This window comes from Herpailurus yagouaroundi, unplaced genomic scaffold, assembly GCF_014898765.1.
Source record: "Herpailurus yagouaroundi ecotype Mexico unplaced genomic scaffold, PumYag 28, whole genome shotgun sequence".
In the NCBI taxonomy this organism is placed as follows: Eukaryota; Metazoa; Chordata; class Mammalia; order Carnivora; family Felidae; genus Herpailurus; species Herpailurus yagouaroundi.
This window is the reverse complement of record NW_024412376.1, coordinates 41963559-41972941: the sequence shown is the minus strand read 5'-3', so window position 1 is coordinate 41972941 and position 9383 is coordinate 41963559.

The following is a 9383-nucleotide window of genomic DNA, read 5'->3' as shown; positions in this document are numbered from 1 at the left end:
CAATATGACAATATATTTCATATATTGAAAACAAATACATAAACATTGAAAAACTTTTTAAAAAGCTGAAAAATTTAAAAATTATTAAAGGTAGCCAATTCTAAACCTATCATTCCTCACCCTTCCCTTCCCACAGAAGCCACAATGAATCTCAGGCCACATTTTACCCCTTCCCTCAGCCTGCTGATGGACACTGTGCTTCTCTGTGTGCCCTGCATGGTGTGGCAGGGTCCCTCTTCTTGGGGGTTGTAAGTACAACAAACTGTCTTTTCAATGTCAATCATCTCCTGCTCTGTTTGCCTTACCATATTTGAATAATAATAAAACCTACATTCTAAAATAATGCTGCATCAGATTTGTCCTCTTCATACTTTAACCAATATCCCAAACAGATCTCATAGCTATCCTGCCACTTTTATTAGAAAAGTCTTGTTTTTGGATTTTGAAATGTTACTCCAGTTTGAACCAAAATTTTCACCTCTTGTCCATTTTAAAACTTTTTCCCTTCCTCCAGGTCAGGCCTGGTCCAGCTCAGGGCAGCAGTGGAGAGAGGCAGAATGGTCTCACTCCTTCTCTTCCCTTCCTGCTGCTCGATCATCCAGGAGCAGGGGAAGGAATAGGAGGTATTAGAGAAAGTCACAAAGAAATTCTTGTCTAGACCATATTGGTGGCTCTTCTTTGGACAACATTAATTGCCCATATCCTCTGTTGTGGCAGGTGCTCATAGGGAGAATTAATAAACAGAAACCATACACAAAACTATAAATATCTCCAAACTATACTATTTCCTGACTTATTTCACCTTCCAGCTGACATCTTGTCACCATCCCTCCCCAACTCTGCTTTTGGCATTATACCCTGTAGCCTCTTTCTTCTGATGCCTCCCTACCCTGTCAGGCAGTTCCTCTCCATTATGAACTACTGCTTTCTAAGCCTCTATGCAACTACCCTCCTGTAATTGCTTTACATTGGACTTCTGGTCTCTACCATTCCTGGATTCTGTATCTTCCTCTTAAGTTTTTGTTTTGTTTTGTTTTTGTTTTTTTAACTGGTGAATATCCTTGGATAATTGTTTCAGATGGAAGAAAATGTCTTTCTTTTACAAGCACTGGAAATGTCTTTATTCTTCCTTCATACCGGAATGATAATTTGACTCGTAATAAATGTTAGGTACAAATTCTTTTCCTTCAAAATGTTGACAGTATTGCTTGTATTCAGTACCCATCATTGTGGAAGAGACATCTACTAACAATTAAATGCTTATTCATTTGAGGTAACCTGTTCTTTTTTAATTCTCTCTGGTCACATTTGAGATGTTTCTCCTTTTCCTTAGAATTTTGAGGCTGCATGAAATATTTTAATCTGTTCATTCATTGAACAAATTTTTACTGAAACAAGTGATACAAGAGTGCAAGTGATAAAACTATGAACAAAACAGATTAAAATGTTGTTTTCTCATTTGTTTTTGTTTTGTTTGTTTTCATAGCTGGGGCCTCTGTGAGCCCTGCTGAGTCCATCCTAAAACTAGAGTCTTAAAATTTACAGAAATGGGTTAATTATTATTTTTTTAACTTTATTTAAGATAGAAGAGTTAAAGGAAAAGTTATCTCCTATTTTCCATTCTCTTCTTCTCTTTTTCTTTTCAGCTGTCAATTCTAATGATCTCATTTTATCTTTTAGGCTATCAACTTGATCTTTTTCCCCATCAATTTGGTAATTCAGCTAGTCTATACTTTTTTTTTAATTTCACCATTCTTTTTTAAATTTCTGTGTATTCTTTCTTGAACTCTGCTGTCTCCTTTTATGGCAGCCTTGTTTTGTCTGATGGGTACAATATTTTCTTAAATATCTCTGTGGATAGTATTTAGAATTTTTAAAATTCTCTTTTGTTCTCTGGATTATGTTTACTCCATAATCAATTATTATTTCAACTTTGATCTTCCATTTCACATTTTTTTGCTTTCCTCTTATGTCTGATGAACTGTTACCGATTCACATTTATCAATAATGGATGATACAGGTTAACACCAGGAACTGAAACAGATTTTCTCTCTATTTGTGTAGGCCCACTTCTCCTGTGGTCTCTCCTCTGAAAACTGACAGTAGAGAGGTGGACAGAGTTGTGTTTCCAGGCAACCAACATGGGTGATTAGCCAAGAACTCTTCCAAATATCAAATTATGACAGTTTAGTGTATTTTACCCCTGAAAACTTTCTCCTCTACCTCTCCTCCCTTTCCCTTCCTCTTCTTCTTCATTTTTAAAAAATTTTTTTAACATTTATTTATTATTTTTAAGACAGAGACAGAGCATGAACGGGGGAGGGGCAGAGAGAGAGGGAGACACAGAATCGGAAGCAGGCTCCAGGCTCTGAGCCATCAGCCCAGAGCCTGACGCGGGACTCGAACTCAGGGACCGCGAGATCGTGACCTGAGCCGAAGTCGGACTCTCAACCGACTGAGCCACCCAGGCGCCCCTCTTCTTCATTTCGTTTTGTTTTAGATGTCTAGAGTTATCTTAAATTCTATGCTACTTTTTTCTCAGTAACCTCTCTCCTGGAGCCTCATGCAAGCCTCTTGTTGGATGAAAACAGTTATTAACTTGGGCCTAAGGGTAAAGCAACTGCTCCCACAGCCCAATTTAGGGCATGGAAAAATAGTACTAGCAAGTAGGACCCAGTATATGATTTGTAGGCCTTGGTGCAAAATGAAAATGCAGGGTCCCTTGTTTATAAATTACTAAGAATTTCCCGACAATGACAGACCATTAAACCAAGTGGAGGTCACTTCTAAGCATGGGGGCATTATGCCACTATACAGGTTACATGCCTATGAAGATGGCTCTGACTTGCCATTGGGCATTTCTCTAAGTTCTACCAATAAATACCCTTAAACTCCTTGCCATTACCATTGTTTTGTTTTTCTACTGTTCAGCTTTTTCCATCAATTCAACACCTTTTGCTTTCTATTGGTCAGGAATTCCCCAAATCTTCTGGTTTGCTGATGATACTTTTCCTTTCTTTCCAGTGATTTTTTAGTTTTATTCTCTTATAAAGCAGATTTTTTATTTTTTTGGAACTTTGAGAAGAAGAGGAAGTAGATGTCCATTTAAAACAAAACCTGGGGGGCGCCTGGGTGGCACAGTCGGTTAAGCGTCCGACTTCAGCCAGGTCACGATCTCACCGTCTGTGAGCTCGAGCCCCGCGTCGGGCTCTGGGCTGATGGCTCAGAGCCTGGAGCCTGTTTCTGATTCTGTGTCTCCCTCTCTCTCTGCCCCTCCCCCGTTCATGCTCTGTCTCTCTCTGTCCCAAAAATAAATAAACGTTGAAAAAAAAATTTTTTTTTAAATAAAAAAATAAAACAAAACCTGGTTAAAGCGCCTGGGTAGCTCAGTCAGTTGAGCGTCCAACTTCAGCTCAGATCATGATCTTACAGTTCATGAGTCCAGGCCTCACATCGGGCTTTCTGTTCTCAGTGCAGAGTCCAGATCCTCTGTCCCCCTCTCTCTCCATCCCTCCCCTGCTTGCACCCTCTCCCTTAAAAATAAATAAACATTACAAAAAGTAACTACAAGACACTTGTTGGGATGAGCACTGGGTGTTATACATAGGGGATGAATCACTGAAATCTACTCCTGAAAACATTATTGCATTATATGCTAAAATAATGGATGTAAATTAAAAATAATTAATTAATTTAGAAAATAAATACATAAATAAATAAATACAAAAACCAAAACCTGGTTTCTTTTAGTGACAAATAACCATAAATATACGGGTGGTAAACTGATTTTAAAACCATCCAGTTCTCTATAATTTATTAACTTTAATAGTGCCAGAGCTTAAGTATTAACCAGTAGACCCAGAGCTCAAGTTTAGAAATACTAAAATAATACATTTATGGGGGCACTTGTGTACTTATCCTTTAAAAATTTCACATTATTGGGGCACCTGGGTGCCTCAGTCAGTTAAGCTTGGCTCAAGTCATGATCTTCGGCTCAAGTCATACTTTGGCTCAAGTCATGATCTCATGATTTGGGGATTCGAGCCCCATGAGCTCTGTGCTAATAGCTCAGAGCCTGGAACCTGCTTCAGATTCTGTGTCTCCCTCTCTCTCTGCCCCTCCCCTGCCTGCACTCTGTCTCTCTCTCTCTCTCTCTCTCTCTCTCTCAATTAAATAAACATTTTTTTAAAAGCTTAAAAAATAAAAAAGTAACATTATTTCCTATATGAATTCATTTAAAAAATAACCTTTGATATCAATTTAGTTGTCAGTTTTCAAAGTTGGTGGGAGTTTCCCATTATACAAAGGAACGTCACTTTACCAAAAAAGTCAACTATTTAAAGTCCAGTTTTTTTCAGCCAAAAGATATGGTTTATATACAGAGAGATGAATGATGCTATAAATCTGATGGGTGGAGAGGAATTTTCTGATTTTAGCTTATTATTTTTTACTTACTATATGCCCATCTTTACAAACTCCACCCCCATCAAAAGATGGAAGGTTTAACTGATACTTCACTACCTGGTAAAGCCCTTGAGTAAGAAGAGATTTTCACTTGCCTCTAAAACCTACTGCAATTTTATTGAAATGACTTATCAGAAAGTGTTCAGCATCCTAAGACCTCCTTTTACATGAACATAGTTTTTTCTGCGTATTTTCTTTTGTGTGTCTAAATATTTCTGCTATATACTCCATCAGTTAAGGAGAAGTGCACTTTACTAAAAGTCACTCATGTCCACCAGTTCATGACTTGTGAAACAAATTTGCTTGTTTTCTTGCAACTTACAGAAATGAAAATTGACCAGAAAAGTGAGACATAATAATATCATATTTTTTCTAGAAATAATACAAGTCGATACACTATTTTCAATGGACAGAACAAGAGCCTTAAAGGCAACCCACACATTTTGATCCACCAAATCCAATTCCAGAAATCTACCCCAAAAATAATCTGAGAAGCAAGTTATGTGCTAAAGATGTGAATTTCCAGGGTTTTTTTTTTCAATAATAGGAAAAAGTAGTAAATCCTAGGAAATGTCTGGGTATGGCATCCGTCTAAAACAGAGCCTGGGACACAGATTCAGGCAGGTAGCTTATTTGAAAGGTGACTCTAGGAAACAGTAAAGGAGATGGAAGATTAAGAGAGAGAAGGGAAAAAAAGTAACAGATGGTCTGTTTTGAGCTATAGGTAACTGGGGTGTGGTACTGCTGGGGACCCTCTGAAGAACCTGATTTTGTGCATCTCGAAGTTGGAGGACACAGCCCTAAGCCCACAGGGTGTTGTCTCTTGCTCTAATTGTATCTGAGACTTTAATAGGACATTCCAACTTTTTATCAAGCTATTCACTTTCTATACTATATCACTTTCTATACTATATCACTTTCCAAGTGATATGGTATATTGTAGTACTCATGGATCTTGTGGTCATGAGTCCATCCATGGTCATACATCCTTTGCCCCCAAAACAGGTCACTTGGTCCAAGGTAAGGTTACAGAGGATCTATGTCAGTAAGTCAAGTATAGTAGGTCATGAGACACTCATAAGGACAGAAGCACTGTGGGAAGGGAAAATAAACCCATGTTCTGCTGTAAAACAAAACAAAACAAAAAAGCATGGGCTAAACAAAATGAATGATGAGCCTGAGTCTGAACTAAAATAAAGGCCACATAGAGAAGCGCTGAAGCACTGAGGTGCCAAGCATATGAGTAAAGAAAGGCTTCTTGGACCTACAAAACCAGACCAGCCCATTGCTGAGCACAGCTAAATGAGTGACTAACCCCATGTGGAGCAAAACATCTAATCCCAGCCTGGCCCAAATTCCTGACCCGGGGGCGCCTGGGGGGCGCAGTCGGTTAAGCGTCCGACTTCAGCCAGGTCACGATCTCGCGGTCCGTGAGTTCGAGCCCCGCGTCGGGCTCTGGGCTGATGGCTCAGAGCCTGGAGCCTGTTTCCGATTCTGTGTCTCCCTCTCTCTCTGCCCCTCCCCCGTTCATGCTCTGTCTCTCTCTGTCCCAAAACTAAATAAACGTTGGAAAAAAAAAAATTAAAAAAAAAAAAAAATTCCTGACCCGGAGGATGGTAAGAAATAATAAACCATTTTTGTTTTGAGCCACTAAATTTTGGGATGACTTACCAGTTGCAAGAAGCCAGTAGCTTCTGTTTTCGTGCTCTTGGAATGCTACCTCTTAGAAGCCAGCTACCATGTAAAGAGTCTGACTACTCTGAGACCATTATGCTATGAAGAAGCCCAAGCTAATAAGTAGAGGGGCATTATGGAGGAGCTCCAAACTCCCTAGCCAATAGTCCTAGCTCAGTTAGAATCAAGTAATGCAAAAAAGCAAGCAGGCAAGCGAGCAAGAGAATAAAAAGAATCAAGTAATGCAGAAGAACTACCTATGCAATCCACAGAATCATGAAAAATTTTTAAACAAAACAACACAAAAGAAGCATTGTTGTTTTAAACCCTTAAATTTTTGTTATGGTCTGTTACATTGCAGTAGATCATTGAAACATATGGCTACTCCGTTCTTGGGCCTATTGCACAAGCATTGACAGAGGTTGGCTAACATCCCCCAGATGCATTTGTCCATTCTATTGTCAAGTGATTCCTCTGTCATGGATGCTTCCTAGCAGATACTGGAGAGCACAAAGATTTTTTTGTGCCCACACTCATAGTTCTATCTGCCTCACTCTTTTCCCAGATCTTTTACTTCAGTCTTCCAATCTTGTTCTGTTCAGGCCCCTGACCAACAAGCCAAGACATTTGCCAATACTCAGACCATTTCTGTCATACAAAAATAACAGAAGTGTACTGCTGAAAGATCTACCCACTGGGAGGATTTCATCTCATTACTGCCCTATAGGGTATACTCCAAGGAGGGACAATAGTCCCAGAAGCCCATTTTCAGATATCACCAACATATTGAGCCAACCCATCCATGAACCAGGCTGAATGGTTTTCTCCTGTTTTTGGTTGGTCATAGAGAATTCCTCAAGAATCTATGGGGTGAGCTGAGGGAAAGGTATGGGTGCAAGAGAAGTAGGTAACATGGAAGGCAGGGCTAGTTAGCATTGTAACTTTATGCCCTCTGATTAGTTCCCAGATGTACTATATTATCATATAATACTGCAGCTTTCTTTCCAACATTATGATTTGGGGGCTCCAACTCATGACAAAGTTCCTGATAGGCAGTTTCAATCACATAGTTATTTGATACCTCCATTGTCAGGCATTCAATTTCTGCTATAGTAGCATTCTAAAAAAAAAATTTTTTTATGTTTATTTCTGAAGGAGAGAGAGAGAGGAAGAGAGACAGAGCATGAGCAGGGGAGGGGCAGAGAGAGAGGGAGACAGAATCTGAGGCAGGCTCCAGGCTCTGAGCTGTCAGCACAGAGACCGATGTGGGGGTCCAACTACAAGCCATGAGATCATGACCTCAGCCGAAGTCGGACACTTAACTGACTGAGCCACCCAGGCACGCCTACTATAGTAGCATTCTAGAAGCTTATCCTTTCCTGTCCATCATGGGACTCCTCTGATGGGTAATCTTTGCCCTGGGCTCCTCATTGACCTAGCAAAGACTTTCTCAGAGACTCTTAATTATTGCAATGTTACTATCACCAACAATAAGGCTTTGTTGTCATCTGGTTGTTAAGTGATTCGTTCCTAATAAACAATTCCAGCCTGAATGTCTACTTTCTAGAACCACCTTTGTACTCCCTGTCTTAGATACAGACTTGAGTGCAAGTCTACTTCGGAAATGATCTCAGGAAGCAGAGTAAAGGAATAGGAGAGAGAAAGCAAAGGAGGGAAAGTTAATTAAGGGTAAATTTTTAAGTGGTGGGCAATTAGGGTTCAATCTCTTTGTGGATTCTTACAGGAATCATGTAAATGCACTTCAGGATTATTCTCCCAAAGAACAGGAAACTGGCATATTTATATGCCAGCTCCCACTCCTTTATTAGTTGAGGGTTGTTCCCAAGGATGTTAATTCTTCTTGCTCTTAATACTTCTATAGAACCTAAGAAATGTCTTAAAAGCACACATTTCTTCATACTCAATCCCCTGGCCTCTTATTCAGGGCTTTTCACTACCAGAACAAGTCTAATAAAGGGGTAGAGGTAAGTGTTCACTTCTAGCAGGCACTTCCAGAAAGGTACCAGAAAAGGCCTTTGTGACTAAACAATGGACCTCCAACAGCTTGGGGATGCTGGAAATCACCTTCACTCAATGGAAATGAGACCTCAAATGCAAGATCCCTTGGGGCGGAAACTGACAGAGCCCATCCAAAGCTTGAACAACCTAGAAGAGATCATAATAGAGGGCTGGGGAGGGACTGCATGGAGGGAATGGTGGGGTATCATGGAGAGGAACAAGGAACAAAGAAGAAATTGTTAAAGGCTCTGTATTTCTTTCCTATGGCTGCTGTAACAAAACACCACAAACTGGGTGGCTTAAAACTACAAACATTTATCTAGATTCCACAAGTCCAAAATCAAGATGTTGGTAAGGTTGTTTCCTTCTGAAGTCTCTAAAGGAAAATCGTCCCCTGCCTTTCTCCTAGCTTCTGGTGGTTGCCGACAATACCTGGCATTCATTGGTTTGTAGATATATCACTTCATTCTCTGCCTCTGTCTTCATATGTTGTCTTCCCTTTGTGTGTCTATGTATCTGAGTCCAAATTTCCCTCTGCTTATAAGAACAACAGCTATTGGATTAAGGCCCAATCTAATCCAGCATGGTTTCATTTTTACTTGATTACAACTGCAAAAACATTATTTCCAAATAAGGTAATACTCTGAGGTTCCTGGTGGACATGGATTTGGGGGGGGGGGGCCCCGGGAGGAACACTCTTCAAGACAGGGCAGTCTCCAAAGACAAATAACTAACCAAATAGCTCTGTTCTTTTGGCCATATGGATATGTGGCTTCAGGGGCCAAGAGAGTAGAAATTATTACACATTTATCATGTTTTGCATCATTGGACAACTGGACCATCAAAGTCTTCTCCTTGCATGTGCCAGAGCTAAAGTACAGTGGTAACCATGCCAAGAACATTCTCTAGTTCAGTGGCTTCTAAACTCCTTTATCCAAATAACCCTTTGTTCAAATGAAACAGGTGTTAACTAAGTGTGTTCAGATAAATATAACAGATTAAAGCTGTTCTGAAAGAAGTGGAGCTTACAGGACCAGGGTCTCCTGCTCCTGGATCAGATCATGAGGAAAGGAGCTTCACAGAATACTATTGGAAATCCACTTTTACATTTCTCTGTTTAGTTCAGGAAGCAAGTGATAAGTACTGCTAACAGTAAAATAAGTACATAGGGGCTAAGAGAAGAGGTAAAGAGAAGAACAAGGTTAGGGGCACATGGCTGACTCTGT